This window comes from Parasteatoda tepidariorum, chromosome 3 (genome assembly GCF_982258835.1).
Source record: "Parasteatoda tepidariorum strain Cologne lab strain chromosome 3, Ptep-v5.0, whole genome shotgun sequence".
Lineage (NCBI taxonomy): Eukaryota > Metazoa > Arthropoda > Arachnida > Araneae > Theridiidae > Parasteatoda > Parasteatoda tepidariorum.
The window spans coordinates 20,272,357-20,290,455 of NC_141757.1; the positions used below are offsets into that span (position 1 = coordinate 20,272,357).

An 18,099-nucleotide genomic window follows, 5' to 3' on the forward strand; every position below is an offset into this window, starting at 1 on the left:
CTTCTTCAAACTTCTCATTGAAAGATAAAAATAAAATGTTTTTATAATAATGCAGATTTAAAAACTTATTGTCAAATTCGAAAAAAACTTCTTCCGTCGAGCCGGAGTCGAACCAGCGACCTATGGATTTCTACGAGATCGCTTCTACAGTCCACCGCTCTGCCAACTGAGCTATCGACGGATGCTACAACGTTCGATCAAAACATTCATACGATCCTTACATTTTCGAGAAGAGATTATATTGTTTTGTTCTATAATTGACACAATTTCTATTAAAAACTTCTCAACAATTCCTGAAATACCATAGAACTTCTTCAAACCTCTCATTGAAAGATAAAAACAAAATGTTTTTAAAATAATGCAGATTTAAAATCTTATTGTCAAGTTGAAAAAAACTTCTTCCGTCGAGCCGGAGTCGAACCAGCGACCTATGGATTTCTACGAGATCACTTCTACAATCCACCGCTCTGCCAACTGAGCTATCGACGGATGCTACAACGTTCGATCAAAACATTCATACGATCCTTTCATTTTCGAGAAAATATTATATTGTTTTGTTCTATAATTGACACAATTTCTATTAAAAACTTCTCAACAATTCCTGAATTACCATAGAACTTCTTCAAACCTCTCATTGAAAGATAAAAATAAAATGTTTTTAAAATAATGCAGATTTAAAAACTTATTGTCAAATTCGAAAAAAACTTATTCCGTCGAGCCGGAGTCGAACCAGCGACCTATGGATTTCTACGAGATCGCTTCTACAGTCCACCGCTCTGCCAACTGAGCTATCGACGGATGCTACAACGTTCGATCAAAACATTCATACGATCCTTACATTTTCGAGAAGAGATTATATTGTTTTGTTCTATAATTGACACAATTTCTATTAAAAAACTTCTCAAGAATTCCTGAAATACCATAAAACTTCTTCAAACCTCTCATTGAAAGATAAAAATAAAATGTTTTTAAAATAATGCAGATTTAAAAACTTATTGTCAAAATCGAAAAAAGCTTCTTCCGTCGAGCCGGAGTCGAACCAGCGACCTATGGATTTCTACGAGATCACTTCTACAGTCCACCGCTCTGCCAACTGAGCTATCGACGGATGCTACAACGTTCGATCAAAACATTCATACGAACCTTTCATTTTCGAGAAGAGATTATATTGTTTTGTTCTATAATTGACACAATTTCTATTAAAAACTTCTCAACAATTCCTGAAATACCATAGAACTTCTTCAAACCTCTCATTGAAAGATAAAAATAAAATGTTTTTAAAATAATGCAGATTTAAAATCTTATTGTCAAGTTAAAAAAAAAACTTATTCCGTCGAGCCGGAGTCGAACCAGCGACCTATGGATTTCTACGAGATCACTTCTACAGTCCACCGCTCTGCCAACTGCGCTATCGACGGATGCTACAACGTTCGATCAAAACATTCATACGATCCTTACATTTTCGAGAAGAGATTATATTGTTTTGTTCTATAATTGACACAATTTCTATTAAAAAACTTCTCAACAATTCCTGAAATACCATAAAACTTCTTCAAACCTCTCATTGAAAGATAAAAATAAAATGTTTTTATAATAATGCAGATTTAAAAACTTATTGTCAAATTCGAAAAAAACTTCTTCCGTCGAGCCGGAGTCGAACCAGCGACCTATGGATTTCTACGAGATCGCTTCTACAGTCCACCGCTCTGCCAACTGAGCTATCGACGGATGCTACAACGTTCGATCAAAACATTCATACGATCCTTACATTTTCGAGAAGAGATTATATTGTTTTGTTCTATAATTGACACAATTTCTATTAAAAACTTCTCAACAATTCCTGAAATACCATAGAACTTCTTCAAACCTCTCATTGAAAGATAAAAATAAAATGTTTTTGAAATAATGCAGATTTATAAACTTATTGTCAAATTCGAAAAAAACTTCTTCCGTCGAGCCGGAGTCGAACCAGCGACCTATGGATTTCTACGAGATCACTTCTACAGTCCACCGCTCTGCCAACTGAGCTATCGACAGATGCTACAACGTTCGATCAAAACATTCATAAGATTCTTTCATTTTCGAGAAGAGATTATATTGTTTTGTTCTATAATTGACACAATTTCTATTAAAAAATTTCTCAACAATTCCTGAAATACCATAGAACTTCTTCAAACCTCTCATTGAAAGATAAAAATAAAATGTTTTTAAAATAATGCAGATTTAAAATCTTATTGTCAAGTTAAAAAAAAAACTTATTCCGTCGAGCCGGAGTCGAACCAGCGACCTATGGATTTCTACGAGATCGCTTCTACAGTCCACCGCTCTGCCAACTGAGCTATCGACGGATGCTACAACGTTCGATCAAAACATTCATACGATCCTTACATTTTCGAGAAGAGATTATATTGTTTTGTTCTATAATTGACACAATTTCTATTGAAAAACTTCTCAACAATTCCTGAAATACCATAAAACTTCTTCAAACTTCTCATTGAAAGATAAAAATAAAATGTTTTTATAATAATGCAGATTTAAAAACTTATTGTCAAATTCGAAAAAAACTTCTTCCGTCGAGCCGGAGTCGAACCAGCGACCTATGGATTTCTACGAGATCACTTCTACAGTCCACCGCTCTGCCAACTGAGCTATCGACAGATGCTACAACGTTCGATCAAAACATTCATAAGATTCTTTCATTTTCGAGAAGAGATTATATTGTTTTGTTCTATAATTGACACAATTTCTATTAAAAAATTTCTCAACAATTCCTGAAATACCATAGAACTTCTTCAAACCTCTCATTGAAAGATAAAAATAAAATGTTTTTAAAATAATGCAGATTTAAAATCTTATTGTCAAGTTAAAAAAAAAACTTATTCCGTCGAGCCGGAGTCGAACCAGCGACCTATGGATTTCTACGAGATCGCTTCTACAGTCCACCGCTCTGCCAACTGAGCTATCGACGGATGCTACAACGTTCGATCAAAACATTCATACGATCCTTACATTTTCGAGAAGAGATTATATTGTTTTGTTCTATAATTGACACAATTTCTATTGAAAAACTTCTCAACAATTCCTGAAATACCATAAAACTTCTTCAAACTTCTCATTGAAAGATAAAAATAAAATGTTTTTATAATAATGCAGATTTAAAAACTTATTGTCAAATTCGAAAAAAACTTCTTCCGTCGAGCCGGAGTCGAACCAGCGACCTATGGATTTCTACGAGATCGCTTCTACAGTCCACCGCTCTGCCAACTGAGCTATCGACGGATGCTACAACGTTCGATCAAAACATTCATACGATCCTTACATTTTCGAGAAGAGATTATATTGTTTTGTTCTATAATTGACACAATTTCTATTAAAAACTTCTCAACAATTCCTGAAATACCATAGAACTTCTTCAAACCTCTCATTGAAAGATAAAAACAAAATGTTTTTAAAATAATGCAGATTTAAAATCTTATTGTCAAGTTGAAAAAAACTTCTTCCGTCGAGCCGGAGTCGAACCAGCGACCTATGGATTTCTACGAGATCACTTCTACAATCCACCGCTCTGCCAACTGAGCTATCGACGGATGCTACAACGTTCGATCAAAACATTCATACGATCCTTTCATTTTCGAGAAAAGATTATATTGTTTTGTTCTATAATTGACACAATTTCTATTAAAAACTTCTCAACAATTCCTGAAATACCATAGAACTTCTTCAAACCTCTCATTGAAAGATAAAAATAAAATGTTTTTAAAATAATGCAGATTTAAAAACTTATTGTCAAATTCGAAAAAAACTTATTCCGTCGAGCCGGAGTCGAACCAGCGACCTATGGATTTCTACGAGATTGCTTCTACAGTCCACCGCTCTGCCAACTGAGCTATCGACGGATGCTACAACGTTCGATCAAAACATTCATACGATCCTTACATTTTCGAGAAGAGATTATATTGTTTTGTTCTATAATTGACACAATTTCTATTAAAAAACTTCTCAAGAATTCCTGAAATACCATAAAACTTCTTCAAACCTCTCATTGAAAGATAAAAATAAAATGTTTTTAAAATAATGCAGATTTAAAAACTTATTGTCAAATTCGAAAAAAGCTTCTTCCTTCGAGCCGGAGTCGAACCAGCGACCTATGGATTTCTACGAGATCACTTCTACAGTCCACCGCTCTGCCAACTGAGCTATCGACGGATGCTACAACGTTCGATCAAAACATTCATACGATCCTTACATTTTCGAGAAGAGATTATATTGTTTTGTTCTATAATTGACACAATTTCTATTAAAAAATTTCTCAACAATTCCTGAAATACCATAGAACTTCTTCAAACCTCTCATTGAAAGATAAAAATAAAATGTTTTTAAAATAATGCAGATTTAAAATCTTATTGTCAAGTTGAAAAAAACTTCTTCCGTCGAGCCGGAGTCGAACCAGCGACCTATGGATTTCTACGAGATCGCTACTACAGTCCACCGCTCTGCCAACTGAGCTATCGACGGATGCTACAACCTTCGATCAAAACATTCATACGATCCTTACATTTTCGAGAAGAGATTATATTGTTTTGTTCTATAATTGACACAATTTCTATTAAAAACTTCTCAACAATTCCTGAAATACCATAGAACTTCTTCAAACATCTCATTGAAAGATAAAAATAAAATGTTTTTAAAATAATGCAGATTTAAAAACTTATTGTCAAATTCGAAAAAAACTTCTTCCGTCGAGCCGGAGTCGAACCAGCGACCTATGGATTTCTACGAGATCACTTCTACTGTCCACCGCTCTGGCAACTGAGCTATCGACAGATGCTACAACGTTCGATCAAAACATTCATAAGATCCTTTCATTTTCGAGAAGAGATTATATTGTTTTGCTCTATAATTGACCCAATTTCAATTAAAAAATTTCTCAACAATTCCTGAAATACCATAGAACTTCTTCAAACCTCTCATTGAAAGATAAAAATAAAATGTTTTTAAAATAATGCAGATTTAAAATCTTATTTTCAAGTTGAAAAAAACTTCTTCCGTCGAGCCGGAGTCGAACCAGCGACCTATGGATTTCTACGAGATCACTTCTACAGTCCACCGCTCTGCCAACTGAGCTATCGACGGATGCTACAACGTTCGATCAAAACATTCATACGATCCTTTCATTTTCGAAAAAAGATTATATTCTTTTGTTCTATAATTGACACAATTTCTATTAAAAACTTCTCAACAATTCCTGAAATACCATAGAACTTCTTCAAACCTCTCATTGAAAGATAAAAATAAAATGTTTTTAAAATAATGCAGATTTAAAATCTTATTGTCAAGTTCAAAAAAAAACTTATTCCGTCGAGCCGGAGACGAACCAGCGACCTATGGATTTCTACGAGATCACTTATACAGTCCACCGCTCTGCCAACTGAGCTATCGACGGATGCTACAACGTTCGATCAAAACATTCATAAGATCCTTTCATTTTCGAGAAGAGATTATATTGTTTTGTTCTATAATTGGCACAATTTCTATTAAAAACTTCTCAACAATTCCTGAAATACCATAGAACTTCTTCAAACCTCTCATTGAAAGATAAAAATAAAATGTTTTTATAATAATGCAGATTTAAAATCTTATTGTCAAGTTCAAAAAAAACTTCTTCCGTCGAGCCGGAGTCGAACCAGCGACCTATGGATTTCTACGAGATCACTTCTACAGTCCACCGCTCTGCCAACTGAGCTATCGACGGATGCTACAACGTTCGATCAAAACATTCATACGATCCTTTCATTTTCGAGAAAAGATTATATTGTTTTGTTCTATAATTGACGCAATTTCTATTAAAAACTTCTCAACAATTCCTGAAATACCATAGAACTTCTTCAAACCTCTCATTGAAAGATAAAAATAAAATGTTTTTAATTTAATGCAGATTTAAAAACTTATTGTCAAATTCGAAAAATACTTATTCCGTCGAGCCGGAGTCGAACCAGCGACCTATGGATTTCTACGAGACCGCTTCTACAGTCCACCGCTCTGCCAACTGAGCTATCGACGGATGCTACAACGTTCGATCAAAACATTCATAGGATCCTCACATTTTCGAGAAGAGATTATATTGTTTTGTTCTATAATTCACACAATTTCTATTAAAAAATTTCTCAACAATTCCTGAAATACCATAGAACTTCTTCAAACCTCTCATTGAAAGATAAAAATAAAATGTTTTTAAAATAATGCAGATTTAAAAACTTATTGTCAAGTTGAAAAAACCTTTTCCTTCGAGCCGGAGTCGAACCAGCGACCTATGGATTTCTACGAGATCACTTCTACAGTCCACCGCTCTGCCAACTGAGCTATCGACAGATGCTACAACGTTCGATCAAAACATTCATAAGATCCTTTCATTTTCGAGAAGAGATTATATTGTTTTGTTCTATAATTGACACAATTTCTATTAAAAAATTTCTCAACAATTCCTGAAATACCATAGAACTTCTTCAAACCTCTCATTGAAAGATAAAAATAAAATGTTTTTAAAATAATGCAGATTTAAAATCTTATTGTCAAGTTGAAAAAAACTTCTTCCGTCGAGCCGGAGTCGAACCAGCGACCTATGGATTTCTACGAGATCACTTCTACAGTCCACCGCTCTGCCAACTGAGCTATCGACGGATGCTTCAACGTTCGATCAAAACATTCATACGATCCTTTCATTTTCGAAAAAAGATTATATTCTTTTGTTCTATAATTGACACAATTTCTATTAAAAACTTCTCAACAATTCCTGAAATACCATAGAACTTCTTCAAACCTCTCATTGAAAGATAAAAATAAAATGTTTTTAAAATAATGCAGATTTAAAATCTTATTGTCAAGTTCAAAAAAAACTTATTCCGTCGAGCCGGAGTCGAACCAGCGACCTATGGATTTCTACGAGATCACTTCTACAGTCCACCGCTCTGCCAACTGAGCTATCGACGGATGCTACAACGTTCGATCAAAACATTCATAAGATCCTTTCATTTTCGAGAAGAGATTATATTGTTTTGTTCTATAATTGGCACAATTTCTATTAAAAACTTCTCAACAATTCCTGAAATACCATAGAACTTCTTCAAACCTCTCATTGAAAGATAAAAATAAAATGTTTTTATAATAATGCAGATTTAAAATCTTATTGTCAAGTTCAAAAAAAACTTCTTCCGTCGAGCCGGAGTCGAACCAGCGACCTATGGATTTCTACGAGATCACTTCTACAGTCCACCGCTCTGCCAACTGAGCTATCGACGGATGCTACAACGTTCGATCAAAACATTCATACGATCCTTTCATTTTCGAGAAAAGATTATATTGTTTTGTTCTATAATTGACGCAATTTCTATTAAAAACTTCTCAACAATTCCTGAAATACCATAGAACTTCTTCAAACCTCTCATTGAAAGATAAAAATAAAATGTTTTTAAAATAATGCAGATTTAAAAACTAATTGTCAAATTCGAAAAAAACTTATTCCGTCGAGCCGGAGTCGAACCAGCGACCTATGGATTTCTACGAGATCGCTTCTACAGTCCACCGCTCTGCCAACTGAGCTATCGACGGATGCTACAACGTTCGATCAAAACATTCATACGATCCTCACATTTTCGAGAAGAGATTATATTGTTTTGTTCTATAATTGACACAATTTCTATTAAAAAATTTCTCAACAATTCCTGAAATACCATAGAACTTCTTCAAACCTCTCATTGAAAGATAAAAATAAAATGTTTTTAAAATAATGCAGATTTAAAAACTTATTGTCAAGTTGAAAAAAACTTCTTCCGTCGAGCCGGAGTCGAACCAGCGACCTATGGATTTCTACGAGATCGCTTCTACAGTCCACCGCTCTGCCAACTGAGCTATCGACGGATGCTGCAACGTTCGATCAAAACATTCATACGATCCTTACATTTTCGAGAAGAGATTATATTGTTTTGTTCTATAATTGACACAATTTTTATTAAAAAATTTCTCAACAATTCCTGAAATACCATAGAACTTCTTCAAACCTCTCATTGAAAGATAAAAATAAAATGTTTTTAAAATAATGCAGATTTAAAAACTTATTGTCAAGTTGAAAAAAACTTCTTCCGTCGAGCCGGAGTCGAACCAGCGACCTATGGATTTCTACGAGATCGCTTCTACAGTCCACCGCTCTGCCAACTGAGCTATCGACGGATGCTGCAGCGTTCGATCAAAACATTCATACGATCCTTACATTTTCGAGAAGAGATTATATTGTTTTGTTCTATAATTGACACAATTTTTATTAAAAAATTTCTCAACAATTCCTGAAATACCATAGAACTTCTTCAAACCTCTCATTGAAAGATAAAAATAAAATGTTTTTAAAATAATGCAGATTTAAAATCTTATTGTCAAGTTGAAAAAAACTTCTTCCGTCGAGCCGGAGTCGAACCAGCGACCTATGGATTTCTACGAGATCGCTTCTACAGTCCACCGCTCTGCCAACTGAGCTATCGACGGATGCTACAACGTTCGATCAAAACATTCATACGATCCTTACATTTTCGAGAAGAGATTATATTGTTTTGTTCTATAATTGACACAATTTCTATTAAAAACTTCTCAACAATTCCTGAAATACCATAGAACTTCTTCAAACCTCCCATTGAAAGATAAAAATAAAATGTTTTTAAAATAATGCAGATTTAAAAACTTATTGTCAAATTCGAAAAAAACTTCTTCCGTCGAGCCGGAGTCGAACCAGCGACCTATGGATTTCTACGAGATCACTTCTACAGTCCACCGCTCTGCCAACTGAGCTATCGACAGATGCTACAACGTTCGATCAAAACATTCATAAGATCCTTTCATTTTCGAGAAGAGATTATATTGTTTTGTTCTATAATTGACACAATTTCTATTAAAAAATTTCTCAACAATTCCTGAAATACCATAGAACTTCTTCAAACCTCTCATTGAAAGATAAAAATAAAATGTTTTTAAAATAATGCAGATTTAAAATCTTATTGTCAAGTTGAAAAAAACTTCTTCCGTCGAGCCGGAGTCGAACCAGCGACCTATGGATTTCTACGAGATCACTTCTACAGTCCACCGCTCTGCCAACTGAGCTATCGACGGATGCTACAACGTTCGATCAAAACATTCATACGATCCTTTCATTTTCGAAAAAAGATTATATTCTTTTGTTCTATAATTGACACAATTTCTATTAAAAACTTCTCAACAATTCCTGAAATACCATAGAACTTCTTCAAACCTCTCATTGAAAGATAAAAATAAAATGTTTTTAAAATAATGCAGATTTAAAATCTCATTGTCAAGTTCAAAAAAAACTTATTCCGTCGAGCCGGAGTCGAACCAGCGACCTATGGATTTCTACGAGATCACTTCTACAGTCCACCGCTCTGCCAACTGAGCTATCGACGGATGCTACAACGTTCGATCAAAACATTCATAAGATCCTTTCATTTTCGAGAAGAGATTATATTGTTTTGTTCTATAATTGGCACAATTTCTATTAAAAACTTCTCAACAATTCCTGAAATACCATAGAACTTCTTCAAACCTCTCATTGAAAGATAAAAATAAAATGTTTTTATAATAATGCAGATTTAAAATCTTATTGTCAAGTTCAAAAAAAACTTCTTCCGTCGAGCCGGAGTCGAACCAGCGACCTATGGATTTCTACGAGATCACTTCTACAGTCCACCGCTCTGCCAACTGAGCTATCGACGGATGCTACAACGTTCGATCAAAACATTCATAAGATCCTTTCATTTTCGAGAAGAGATTATATTGTTTTGTTCTATAATTGGCACAATTTCTATTAAAAACTTCTCAACAATTCCTGAAATACCATAGAACTTCTTCAAACCTCTCATTGAAAGATAAAAATAAAATGTTTTTATAATAATGCAGATTTAAAATCTTATTGTCAAGTTCAAAAAAAACTTCTTCCGTCGAGCCGGAGTCGAGCCACCGACCTATGGATTTCTACGAGATCACTTCTACAGTCCACCGCTCTGCCAACTGAGCTATCGACGGATGCTACAACGTTCGATCAAAACATTCATACGATCCTTTCATTTTCGAGAAAAGATTATATTGTTTTGTTCTATAATTGACGCAATTTCTATTAAAAACTTCTCAACAATTCCTGAAATACCATAGAACTTCTTCAAACCTCTCATTGAAAGATAAAAATAAAATGTTTTTAAAATAATGCAGATTTAAAAACTTATTGTCAAATTCGAAAAAAACTTATTCCGTCGAGCCGGAGTCGAACCAGCGACCGATGGATTTCTACGAGATCGCTTCTACAGTCCACCGCTCTGCCAACTAAGCTATCGACGGATGCTACAACGTTCGATCAAAACATTCATACGATCCTCACATTTTCGAGAAGAGATTATATTGTTTTGTTCTATTATTTACACCATTTCTATTAAAAAATTTCTCAACAATTCCTGAAAAACCATAGAACTTCTTCAAACCTCTCATTGAAAGATAAAAATAAAATGTTTTTAAAATAATGCAGATTTAAAATCTTATTGTCAAGTTGAAAAAAACTTCTTCCGTCGAGCCGGAGTCGAACCAGCGACCTATGGATTTCTACGAGATCACTTCTACAGTCCACCGCTCTGCCAACTGAGCTATCGACGGATGCTTCAACGTTCGATCAAAACATTCATACGATCCTTTCATTTTCGAAAAAAGATTATATTCTTTTGTTCTATAATTGACACAATTTCTATTAAAAACTTCTCAACAATTCCTGAAATACCATAGAACTTCTTCAAACCTCTCATTGAAAGATAAAAATAAAATGTTTTTAAAATAATGCAGATTTAAAATCTTATTGTCAAGTTCAAAAAAAACTTATTCCGTCGAGCCGGAGTCGAACCAGCGACCTATGGATTTCTACGAGATCACTTCTACAGTCCACCGCTCTGCCAACTGAGCTATCGACGGATGCTACAACGTTCGATCAAAACATTCATAAGATCCTTTCATTTTCGAGAAGAGATTATATTGTTTTGTTCTATAATTGGCACAATTTCTATTAAAAACTTCTCAACAATTCCTGAAATACCATAGAACTTCTTCATTGAAAGATAAAAATAAAATGTTTTTATAATAATGCAGATTTAAAATCTTATTGTCAAGTTCAAAAAAAACTTCTTCCGTCGAGCCGGAGTCGAACCAGCGACCTATGGATTTCTACGAGATCACTTCTACAGTCCACCGCTCTGCCAACTGAGCTATCGACGGATGCTTCAACGTTCGATCAAAACATTCATACGATCCTTTCATTTTCGAGAAAAGATTATATTGTTTTGTTCTATAATTGACGCAATTTCTATTAAAAACTTCTCAACAATTCCTGAAATACCATAGAACTTCTTCAAACCTCTCATTGAAAGATAAAAATAAAATGTTTTTAAAATAATGCAGATTTAAAAACTTATTGTCAAATTCGAAAAAAACTTATTCCGTCGAGCCGGAGTCGAACCAGCGACCTATGGATTTCTACGAGATCGCTTCTACAGTCCACCGCTCTGCCAACTGAGCTATCGACGGATGCTACAACGTTCGATCAAAACATTCATACGATCCTCACATTTTCGAGAAGAGATTATATTGTTTTGTTCTATAATTGACACAATTTCTATTAAAAAATTTCTCAACAATTCCTGAAATACCATAGAACTTCTTCAAACCTCTCATTGAAAGATAAAAATAAAATGTTTTTAAAATAATGCAGATTTAAAAACTTATTGTCAAGTTGAAAAAAACTTCTTCCGTCGAGCCGGAGTCGAACCAGCGACCTATGGATTTCTACGAGATCGCTTCTACAGTCCACCGCTCTGCCAACTGAGCTATCGACGGATGCTGCAACGTTCGATCAAAACATTCATACGATCCTTACATTTTCGAGAAGAGATTATATTGTTTTGTTCTATAATTGACACAATTTTTATTAAAAAATTTCTCAACAATTCCTGAAATACCATAGAACTTCTTCAAACCTCTCATTGAAAGATAAAAATAAAATGTTTTTAAAATAATGCAGATTTAAAAACTTATTGTCAAGTTGAAAAAAACTTCTTCCGTCGAGCCGGAGTCGAACCAGCGACCTATGGATTTCTACGAGATCGCTTCTACAGTCCACCGCTCTGCCAACTGAGCTATCGACGGATGCTGCAACGTTCGATCAAAACATTCATACGATCCTTACATTTTCGAGAAGAGATTATATTGTTTTGTTCTATAATTGACACAATTTTTATTAAAAAATTTCTCAACAATTCCTGAAATACCATAGAACTTCTTCAAACCTCTCATTGAAAGATAAAAATAAAATGTTTTTAAAATAATGCAGATTTAAAATCTTATTGTCAAGTTGAAAAAAACTTCTTCCGTCGAGCCGGAGTCGAACCAGCGACCTATGGATTTCTACGAGATCGCTTCTACAGTCCACCGCTCTGCCAACTGAGCTATCAACGGATGCTACAACGTTCGATCAAAACATTCATACGATCCTTACATTTTCGAGAAGAGATTATATTGTTTTGTTCTATAATTGACACAATTTCTATTAAAAACTTCTCAACAATTCCTGAAATACCATAGAACTTCTTCAAACCTCCCATTGAAAGATAAAAATAAAATGTTTTTAAAATAATGCAGATTTAAAAACTTATTGTCAAATTCGAAAAAAACTTCTTCCGTCGAGCCGGAGTCGAACCAGCGACCTATGGATTTCTACGAGATCACTTCTACAGTCCACCGCTCTGCCAACTGAGCTATCGACAGATGCTACAACGTTCGATCAAAACATTCATAAGATCCTTTCATTTTCGAGAAGAGATTATATTGTTTTGTTCTATAATTGACACAATTTCTATTAAAAAATTTCTCAACAATTCCTGAAATACCATAGAACTTCTTCAAACCTCTCATTGAAAGATAAAAATAAAATGTTTTTAAAATAATGCAGATTTAAAATCTTATTGTCAAGTTGAAAAAAACTTCTTCCGTCGAGCCGGAGTCGAACCAGCGACCTATGGATTTCTACGAGATCACTTCTACAGTCCACCGCTCTGCCAACTGAGCTATCAACGGATGCTACAACGTTCGATCAAAACATTCATACGATCCTTTCATTTTCGAAAAAAGATTATATTCTTTTGTTCTATAATTGACACAATTTCTATTAAAAACTTCTCAACAATTCCTGAAATACCATAGAACTTCTTCAAACCTCTCATTGAAAGATAAAAATAAAATGTTTTTAAAATAATGCAGATTTAAAATCTTATTGTCAAGTTGAAAAAAACTTCTTCCGTCGAGCCGGAGTCGAACCAGCGACCTATGGATTTCTACGAGATCACTTCTACAGTCCACCGCTCTGCCAACTGAGCTATCGACGGATGCTACAACGTTCGATCAAAACATTCATAAGATCCTTTGATTTTCGAGAAGAGATTATATTGTTTTGTTCTATAATTGGCACAATTTCTATTAAAAACTTCTCAACAATTCCTGAAATACCATAGAACTTCTTCAAACCTCTCATTGAAAGATAAAAATAAAATGTTTTTAAAATAATGCAGATTTAAAATCTTATTGTCAAGTTGAAAAAAACTTCTTCCGTCGAGCCGGAGTCGAACCAGCGACCTATGGATTTCTACGAGATCACTTCTACAGTCCACCGCTCTGCCAACTGAGCTATCGACGGATGCTACAACGTTCGATCAAAACATTCATAAGATCCTTTGATTTTCGAGAAGAGATTATATTGTTTTGTTCTATAATTGACACAATTTCTATTAAAAACTTCTCAACAATTCCTGAAATACCATAGAACTTCTTCAAACCTCTCATTGAAAGATAAAAATAAAATGTTTTTAAAATAATGCAGATTTAAAATCTTATTGTCAAGTTGAAAAAAACTTCTTCCGTCGAGCCGGAGTCGAACCAGCGACCTATGGATTTCTACGAGATCACTTCTACAGTCCACCGCTCTGCCAACTGAGCTATCAACGGATGCTACAACGTTCGATCAAAACATTCATACGATCCTTTCATTTTCGAAAAAAGATTATATTCTTTTGTTCTATAATTGACACAATTTCTATTAAAAACTTCTCAACAATTCCTGAAATACCATAGAACTTCTTCAAACCTCTCATTGAAAGATAAAAATAAAATGTTTTTAAAATAATGCAGATTTAAAATCTTATTGTCAAGTTGAAAAAAACTTCTTCCGTCGAGCCGGAGTCGAACCAGCGACCTATGGATTTCTACGAGATCACTTCTACAGTCCACCGCTCTGCCAACTGAGCTATCGACGGATGCTACAACGTTCGATCAAAACATTCATAAGATCCTTTGATTTTCGAGAAGAGATTATATTGTTTTGTTCTATAATTGGCACAATTTCTATTAAAAACTTCTCAACAATTCCTGAAATACCATAGAACTTCTTCAAACCTCTCATTGAAAGATAAAAATAAAATGTTTTTATAATAATGCAGATTTAAAATCTTATTGTCAAGTTCAAAAAAAACTTCTTCCGTCGAGCCGGAGTCGAACCAGCGACCTATGGATTTCTACGAGATCACTTCTACAGTCCACCGCTCTGCCAACTGAGCTATCGACGGATGCTACAACGTTCGATCAAAACATTCATACGATCCTTTCATTTTCGAGAAAAGATTATATTGTTTTGTTCTATAATTGACGCAATTTCTATTAAAAACTTCTCAACAATTCCTGAAATACCATAGAACTTCTTCAAACCTCTCATTGAAAGATAAAAATAAAATGTTTTTAAAATAATGCAGATTTAAAAACTTATTGTCAAATTCGAAAAAAACTTATTCCGTCGAGCCGGAGTCGAACCAGCGACCGATGGATTTCTACGAGATCGCTTCTACAGTCCACCGCTCTGCCAACTAAGCTATCGACGGATGCTACAACGTTCGATCAAAACATTCATACGATCCTCACATTTTCGAGAAGAGATTATATTGTTTTGTTCTATTATTTACACCATTTCTATTAAAAAATTTCTCAACAATTCCTGAAAAACCATAGAACTTCTTCAAACCTCTCATTGAAAGATAAAAATAAAATGTTTTTAAAATAATGCAGATTTAAAAACTTATTGTCAAGTTGAAAAAAACTTCTTCCGTCGAGCCGGAGTCGAACCAGCGACCTACGGATTTCTACGAGATCGCTTCTACAGTCCACCGCTCTGCCAACTGAGCTATCGACGGATGCTGCAACGTTCGATCAAAACATTCATACGATCCTTACATTTTCGAGAAGAGATTATATTGTTTTGTTCTATAATTGACACAATTTTTATTAAAAATTTCTCAACAATTCCTGAAATACCATAGAACTTCTTCAAACCTCTCATTGAAAGATAAAAATAAAATGTTTTTAAAATAATGCAGATTTAAAATCTTATTGTCAAGTTGAAAAAAACTTCTTCCGTCGAGCCGGAGTCGAACCAGCGACCTATGGATTTCTACGAGATCGCTTCCACAGTCCACCGCTCTGCCAACTGAGCTATCGACGGATGCTACAACGTTCGATCAAAACATTCATACGATCCTTACATTTTCGAGAAGAGATTATATTGTTTTGTTCTATAATTGACACAATTTCTATTAAAAACTTCTCAACAATTCCTGAAATACCATAGAACTTCTTCAAACCTCTCATTGAAAGATGAAAATAAAATGTTTTTAAAATAATGCAGATTTAAAAACTTATTGTCAAATTCGAAAAAAACTTCTTCCGTCGAGCCGGAGTCGAACCAGCGAAATATGGATTTCTACGAGATCACTTCTACAGTCCACCGCTCTGCCAACTGAGCTATCGACAGATGCTACAACGTTCGATCAAAACATTCATAAGATCCTTTCATTTTCGAGAAGAGATTATATTGTTTTGTTCTATAATTGACACAATTTCTATTAAAAACTTCTCAACAATTCCTGAAATACCATAGAACTTCTTCAAACCTCTCATTGAAAGATAAAAATAAAATGTTTTTAAAATAATGCAGATTTAAAATCTTATTGTCAAGTTCAAAAAAAACTTATTCTGTCGAGCCGGAGTCGAACCAGCGACCTATGGATTTCTACGAGATCACTTCTACAGTCCACCGCTCTGCCAACTGAGCTATCGACGGATGCTACAACGTTCGATCAAAACATTCATAAGATCCTTTCATTTTCGAGAAGAGATTATATTGTTTTGTTCTATAATTGGCACAATTTCTATTAAAAACTTCTCAACAATTCCTGAAATACCATAAAACTTCTTCAAACCTCTCATTGAAAGATAAAAATAAAATGTTTTTATAATAATGCAGATTTAAAATCTAATTGTCAAATTCGAAAAAAACTTCTTCCGTCGAGCAGGAGTCGAACCAGCGACCTATGGATTTCTACGAGATCGCTTCTACAGTCCACCGCTCTGCCAACTGAGCAATCGACGGATGCTGCAACGTTCGATCAAAACATTCATACGATCCTTCCATTTTCGAGAAGAGATTATATTGTTTTGTTCTATAATTGACACAATTTCTATTAAAAAACTTCTCAACAATTCCTGAAATATCATTGAACTTCTTCAAACCTCTCATTGAAAGATAAAAATAAAATGTTTTTAAAATAATGCAGATTTAAAATCTTATTGTCAAGCTCAAAAAAACCTTATTCCGTCGAGCCGGAGTCGAACCAGCGACCTATGGATTTCTACAAGATCACTTCTACAGTCCACCGCTCTGCCAACTGAGCTATCGACGGATGCTACAACGTTCGATCAAAACATTCATACGATCCTTACATTTTCGAGAAGAGATTATATTGTTTTGTTCTATAATTGACACAATTTCTATTAAAAAACTTCTCAAGAATTCCTGAAATACCATAAAACTTCTTCAAACCTCTCATTGAAAGATAATCATAAAATGTTTTTAAAATAATGCAGATTTAAAAACTTATTGTCAAATTCGAAAAAAACTTCTTCCGTCGAGCCGGAGTCGAACCAGCGACCTATGGATTTCTACGAGATCACTTCTACAGTCCACCGCTCTGCCAACTGAGCTATCGACGGATGCTACAACGTTCGATCAAAACATTCATACGAACCTTTCATTTTCGAGAAGAGATTATATTGTTTTGTTCTATAATTGACACAATTTCTATTAAAAACTTCTCAACAATTCCTGAAATACCATAGAACTTCTTCAAACCTCTCATTGAAAGATAAAAATAAAATGTTTTTATAATAATGCAGATTTAAAATCTTATTGTCAAGTTCAAAAAAAACTTCTTCCGTCGAGCCGGAGTCGAACCAGCGACCTATGGATTTCTACGAGATCACTTCTACAGTCCACCGCTCTGCCAACTGAGCTATCGACGGATGCTACAACGTTCGATCAAAACATTCATACGATCCTTTCATTTTCGAGAAAAGATTATATTGTTTTGTTCTATAATTGACGCAATTTCTATTAAAAACTTCTCAACAATTCCTGAAATACCATAGAACTTCTTCAAACCTCTCATTGAAAGATAAAAATAAAATGTTTTTAAAATAATGCAGATTTAAAAACTTATTGTCAAATTCGAAAAAAACTTATTCCGTCGAGCCGGAGTCGAACCAGCGACCGATGGATTTCTACGAGATCGCTTCTACAGTCCACCGCTCTGCCAACTAAGCTATCGACGGATGCTACAACGTTCGATCAAAACATTCATACGATCCTCACATTTTCGAGAAGAGATTATATTGTTTTGTTCTATTATTTACACCATTTCTATTAAAAAATTTCTCAACAATTCCTGAAAAACCATAGAACTTCTTCAAACCTCTCATTGAAAGATAAAAATAAAATGTTTTTAAAATAATGCAGATTTAAAAACTTATTGTCAAGTTGAAAAAAACTTCTTCCGTCGAGCCGGAGTCGAACCAGCGACCTACGGATTTCTACGAGATCGCTTCTACAGTCCACCGCTCTGCCAACTGAGCTATCGACGG

At 34.4% G+C, this 18,099-nt stretch overlaps 36 non-coding genes across 36 annotated transcripts; all 36 read right to left on the reverse strand.

Moving 5' to 3' along the window:
• Positions 1 to 92: 92 nt before the first annotated feature.
• TRNAY-GUA (transfer RNA tyrosine (anticodon GUA)) lies at positions 93 to 181 on the reverse strand. Its single transcript is given in 2 exon segments — positions 93 to 128; positions 145 to 181. It is a non-coding gene; the product is annotated as a tRNA-Tyr (tRNA).
• A 528-nt stretch (positions 182 to 709) lies between these two features.
• Positions 710 to 798, reverse strand: TRNAY-GUA (transfer RNA tyrosine (anticodon GUA)). The gene is given in 2 exon segments: positions 710 to 745; positions 762 to 798. It is a non-coding gene; the product is annotated as a tRNA-Tyr (tRNA).
• Positions 799 to 1,019: 221 nt separating this feature from the next.
• Positions 1,020 to 1,108, reverse strand: TRNAY-GUA (transfer RNA tyrosine (anticodon GUA)). Its single transcript is given in 2 exon segments — positions 1,020 to 1,055; positions 1,072 to 1,108. It is a non-coding gene; the product is annotated as a tRNA-Tyr (tRNA).
• Positions 1,109 to 1,639: 531 nt separating this feature from the next.
• On the reverse strand, positions 1,640 to 1,728 carry TRNAY-GUA (transfer RNA tyrosine (anticodon GUA)). The gene is given in 2 exon segments: positions 1,640 to 1,675; positions 1,692 to 1,728. It is a non-coding gene; the product is annotated as a tRNA-Tyr (tRNA).
• Positions 1,729 to 2,259: 531 nt separating this feature from the next.
• TRNAY-GUA (transfer RNA tyrosine (anticodon GUA)) lies at positions 2,260 to 2,348 on the reverse strand. Its single transcript is given in 2 exon segments — positions 2,260 to 2,295; positions 2,312 to 2,348. It is a non-coding gene; the product is annotated as a tRNA-Tyr (tRNA).
• Positions 2,349 to 2,880: 532 nt separating this feature from the next.
• Positions 2,881 to 2,969, reverse strand: TRNAY-GUA (transfer RNA tyrosine (anticodon GUA)). Its single transcript is given in 2 exon segments — positions 2,881 to 2,916; positions 2,933 to 2,969. It is a non-coding gene; the product is annotated as a tRNA-Tyr (tRNA).
• Positions 2,970 to 3,190: 221 nt separating this feature from the next.
• TRNAY-GUA (transfer RNA tyrosine (anticodon GUA)) lies at positions 3,191 to 3,279 on the reverse strand. The gene is given in 2 exon segments: positions 3,191 to 3,226; positions 3,243 to 3,279. It is a non-coding gene; the product is annotated as a tRNA-Tyr (tRNA).
• Positions 3,280 to 3,807: 528 nt separating this feature from the next.
• TRNAY-GUA (transfer RNA tyrosine (anticodon GUA)) lies at positions 3,808 to 3,896 on the reverse strand. Its single transcript is given in 2 exon segments — positions 3,808 to 3,843; positions 3,860 to 3,896. It is a non-coding gene; the product is annotated as a tRNA-Tyr (tRNA).
• Positions 3,897 to 4,426: 530 nt separating this feature from the next.
• TRNAY-GUA (transfer RNA tyrosine (anticodon GUA)) lies at positions 4,427 to 4,515 on the reverse strand. Its single transcript is given in 2 exon segments — positions 4,427 to 4,462; positions 4,479 to 4,515. It is a non-coding gene; the product is annotated as a tRNA-Tyr (tRNA).
• Positions 4,516 to 5,044: 529 nt separating this feature from the next.
• TRNAY-GUA (transfer RNA tyrosine (anticodon GUA)) lies at positions 5,045 to 5,133 on the reverse strand. Its single transcript is given in 2 exon segments — positions 5,045 to 5,080; positions 5,097 to 5,133. It is a non-coding gene; the product is annotated as a tRNA-Tyr (tRNA).
• Positions 5,134 to 5,663: 530 nt separating this feature from the next.
• On the reverse strand, positions 5,664 to 5,752 carry TRNAY-GUA (transfer RNA tyrosine (anticodon GUA)). The gene is given in 2 exon segments: positions 5,664 to 5,699; positions 5,716 to 5,752. It is a non-coding gene; the product is annotated as a tRNA-Tyr (tRNA).
• Positions 5,753 to 5,972: 220 nt separating this feature from the next.
• TRNAY-GUA (transfer RNA tyrosine (anticodon GUA)) lies at positions 5,973 to 6,061 on the reverse strand. The gene is given in 2 exon segments: positions 5,973 to 6,008; positions 6,025 to 6,061. It is a non-coding gene; the product is annotated as a tRNA-Tyr (tRNA).
• Positions 6,062 to 6,589: 528 nt separating this feature from the next.
• TRNAY-GUA (transfer RNA tyrosine (anticodon GUA)) lies at positions 6,590 to 6,678 on the reverse strand. The gene is given in 2 exon segments: positions 6,590 to 6,625; positions 6,642 to 6,678. It is a non-coding gene; the product is annotated as a tRNA-Tyr (tRNA).
• Positions 6,679 to 6,898: 220 nt separating this feature from the next.
• TRNAY-GUA (transfer RNA tyrosine (anticodon GUA)) lies at positions 6,899 to 6,987 on the reverse strand. Its single transcript is given in 2 exon segments — positions 6,899 to 6,934; positions 6,951 to 6,987. It is a non-coding gene; the product is annotated as a tRNA-Tyr (tRNA).
• Positions 6,988 to 7,207: 220 nt separating this feature from the next.
• On the reverse strand, positions 7,208 to 7,296 carry TRNAY-GUA (transfer RNA tyrosine (anticodon GUA)). Its single transcript is given in 2 exon segments — positions 7,208 to 7,243; positions 7,260 to 7,296. It is a non-coding gene; the product is annotated as a tRNA-Tyr (tRNA).
• A 220-nt stretch (positions 7,297 to 7,516) lies between these two features.
• Positions 7,517 to 7,605, reverse strand: TRNAY-GUA (transfer RNA tyrosine (anticodon GUA)). The gene is given in 2 exon segments: positions 7,517 to 7,552; positions 7,569 to 7,605. It is a non-coding gene; the product is annotated as a tRNA-Tyr (tRNA).
• A 220-nt stretch (positions 7,606 to 7,825) lies between these two features.
• Positions 7,826 to 7,914, reverse strand: TRNAY-GUA (transfer RNA tyrosine (anticodon GUA)). The gene is given in 2 exon segments: positions 7,826 to 7,861; positions 7,878 to 7,914. It is a non-coding gene; the product is annotated as a tRNA-Tyr (tRNA).
• Positions 7,915 to 8,134: 220 nt separating this feature from the next.
• TRNAY-GUA (transfer RNA tyrosine (anticodon GUA)) lies at positions 8,135 to 8,223 on the reverse strand. The gene is given in 2 exon segments: positions 8,135 to 8,170; positions 8,187 to 8,223. It is a non-coding gene; the product is annotated as a tRNA-Tyr (tRNA).
• A 220-nt stretch (positions 8,224 to 8,443) lies between these two features.
• Positions 8,444 to 8,532, reverse strand: TRNAY-GUA (transfer RNA tyrosine (anticodon GUA)). Its single transcript is given in 2 exon segments — positions 8,444 to 8,479; positions 8,496 to 8,532. It is a non-coding gene; the product is annotated as a tRNA-Tyr (tRNA).
• A 529-nt stretch (positions 8,533 to 9,061) lies between these two features.
• On the reverse strand, positions 9,062 to 9,150 carry TRNAY-GUA (transfer RNA tyrosine (anticodon GUA)). Its single transcript is given in 2 exon segments — positions 9,062 to 9,097; positions 9,114 to 9,150. It is a non-coding gene; the product is annotated as a tRNA-Tyr (tRNA).
• Positions 9,151 to 9,370: 220 nt separating this feature from the next.
• On the reverse strand, positions 9,371 to 9,459 carry TRNAY-GUA (transfer RNA tyrosine (anticodon GUA)). Its single transcript is given in 2 exon segments — positions 9,371 to 9,406; positions 9,423 to 9,459. It is a non-coding gene; the product is annotated as a tRNA-Tyr (tRNA).
• Positions 9,460 to 9,679: 220 nt separating this feature from the next.
• Positions 9,680 to 9,768, reverse strand: TRNAY-GUA (transfer RNA tyrosine (anticodon GUA)). The gene is given in 2 exon segments: positions 9,680 to 9,715; positions 9,732 to 9,768. It is a non-coding gene; the product is annotated as a tRNA-Tyr (tRNA).
• An 838-nt stretch (positions 9,769 to 10,606) lies between these two features.
• Positions 10,607 to 10,695, reverse strand: TRNAY-GUA (transfer RNA tyrosine (anticodon GUA)). The gene is given in 2 exon segments: positions 10,607 to 10,642; positions 10,659 to 10,695. It is a non-coding gene; the product is annotated as a tRNA-Tyr (tRNA).
• Positions 10,696 to 10,915: 220 nt separating this feature from the next.
• Positions 10,916 to 11,004, reverse strand: TRNAY-GUA (transfer RNA tyrosine (anticodon GUA)). Its single transcript is given in 2 exon segments — positions 10,916 to 10,951; positions 10,968 to 11,004. It is a non-coding gene; the product is annotated as a tRNA-Tyr (tRNA).
• A 211-nt stretch (positions 11,005 to 11,215) lies between these two features.
• Positions 11,216 to 11,304, reverse strand: TRNAY-GUA (transfer RNA tyrosine (anticodon GUA)). Its single transcript is given in 2 exon segments — positions 11,216 to 11,251; positions 11,268 to 11,304. It is a non-coding gene; the product is annotated as a tRNA-Tyr (tRNA).
• Positions 11,305 to 11,524: 220 nt separating this feature from the next.
• Positions 11,525 to 11,613, reverse strand: TRNAY-GUA (transfer RNA tyrosine (anticodon GUA)). The gene is given in 2 exon segments: positions 11,525 to 11,560; positions 11,577 to 11,613. It is a non-coding gene; the product is annotated as a tRNA-Tyr (tRNA).
• A 220-nt stretch (positions 11,614 to 11,833) lies between these two features.
• TRNAY-GUA (transfer RNA tyrosine (anticodon GUA)) lies at positions 11,834 to 11,922 on the reverse strand. Its single transcript is given in 2 exon segments — positions 11,834 to 11,869; positions 11,886 to 11,922. It is a non-coding gene; the product is annotated as a tRNA-Tyr (tRNA).
• A 220-nt stretch (positions 11,923 to 12,142) lies between these two features.
• TRNAY-GUA (transfer RNA tyrosine (anticodon GUA)) lies at positions 12,143 to 12,231 on the reverse strand. The gene is given in 2 exon segments: positions 12,143 to 12,178; positions 12,195 to 12,231. It is a non-coding gene; the product is annotated as a tRNA-Tyr (tRNA).
• A 1,146-nt stretch (positions 12,232 to 13,377) lies between these two features.
• TRNAY-GUA (transfer RNA tyrosine (anticodon GUA)) lies at positions 13,378 to 13,466 on the reverse strand. The gene is given in 2 exon segments: positions 13,378 to 13,413; positions 13,430 to 13,466. It is a non-coding gene; the product is annotated as a tRNA-Tyr (tRNA).
• A 219-nt stretch (positions 13,467 to 13,685) lies between these two features.
• On the reverse strand, positions 13,686 to 13,774 carry TRNAY-GUA (transfer RNA tyrosine (anticodon GUA)). The gene is given in 2 exon segments: positions 13,686 to 13,721; positions 13,738 to 13,774. It is a non-coding gene; the product is annotated as a tRNA-Tyr (tRNA).
• A 527-nt stretch (positions 13,775 to 14,301) lies between these two features.
• Positions 14,302 to 14,390, reverse strand: TRNAY-GUA (transfer RNA tyrosine (anticodon GUA)). The gene is given in 2 exon segments: positions 14,302 to 14,337; positions 14,354 to 14,390. It is a non-coding gene; the product is annotated as a tRNA-Tyr (tRNA).
• Positions 14,391 to 14,610: 220 nt separating this feature from the next.
• Positions 14,611 to 14,699, reverse strand: TRNAY-GUA (transfer RNA tyrosine (anticodon GUA)). Its single transcript is given in 2 exon segments — positions 14,611 to 14,646; positions 14,663 to 14,699. It is a non-coding gene; the product is annotated as a tRNA-Tyr (tRNA).
• Positions 14,700 to 15,536: 837 nt separating this feature from the next.
• TRNAH-GUG (transfer RNA histidin (anticodon GUG)) lies at positions 15,537 to 15,625 on the reverse strand. The gene is given in 2 exon segments: positions 15,537 to 15,572; positions 15,589 to 15,625. It is a non-coding gene; the product is annotated as a tRNA-His (tRNA).
• A 1,148-nt stretch (positions 15,626 to 16,773) lies between these two features.
• On the reverse strand, positions 16,774 to 16,862 carry TRNAY-GUA (transfer RNA tyrosine (anticodon GUA)). The gene is given in 2 exon segments: positions 16,774 to 16,809; positions 16,826 to 16,862. It is a non-coding gene; the product is annotated as a tRNA-Tyr (tRNA).
• A 221-nt stretch (positions 16,863 to 17,083) lies between these two features.
• TRNAY-GUA (transfer RNA tyrosine (anticodon GUA)) lies at positions 17,084 to 17,172 on the reverse strand. Its single transcript is given in 2 exon segments — positions 17,084 to 17,119; positions 17,136 to 17,172. It is a non-coding gene; the product is annotated as a tRNA-Tyr (tRNA).
• Positions 17,173 to 17,392: 220 nt separating this feature from the next.
• On the reverse strand, positions 17,393 to 17,481 carry TRNAY-GUA (transfer RNA tyrosine (anticodon GUA)). Its single transcript is given in 2 exon segments — positions 17,393 to 17,428; positions 17,445 to 17,481. It is a non-coding gene; the product is annotated as a tRNA-Tyr (tRNA).
• Between the last annotated feature and the right edge of the window lie 618 nt (positions 17,482 to 18,099).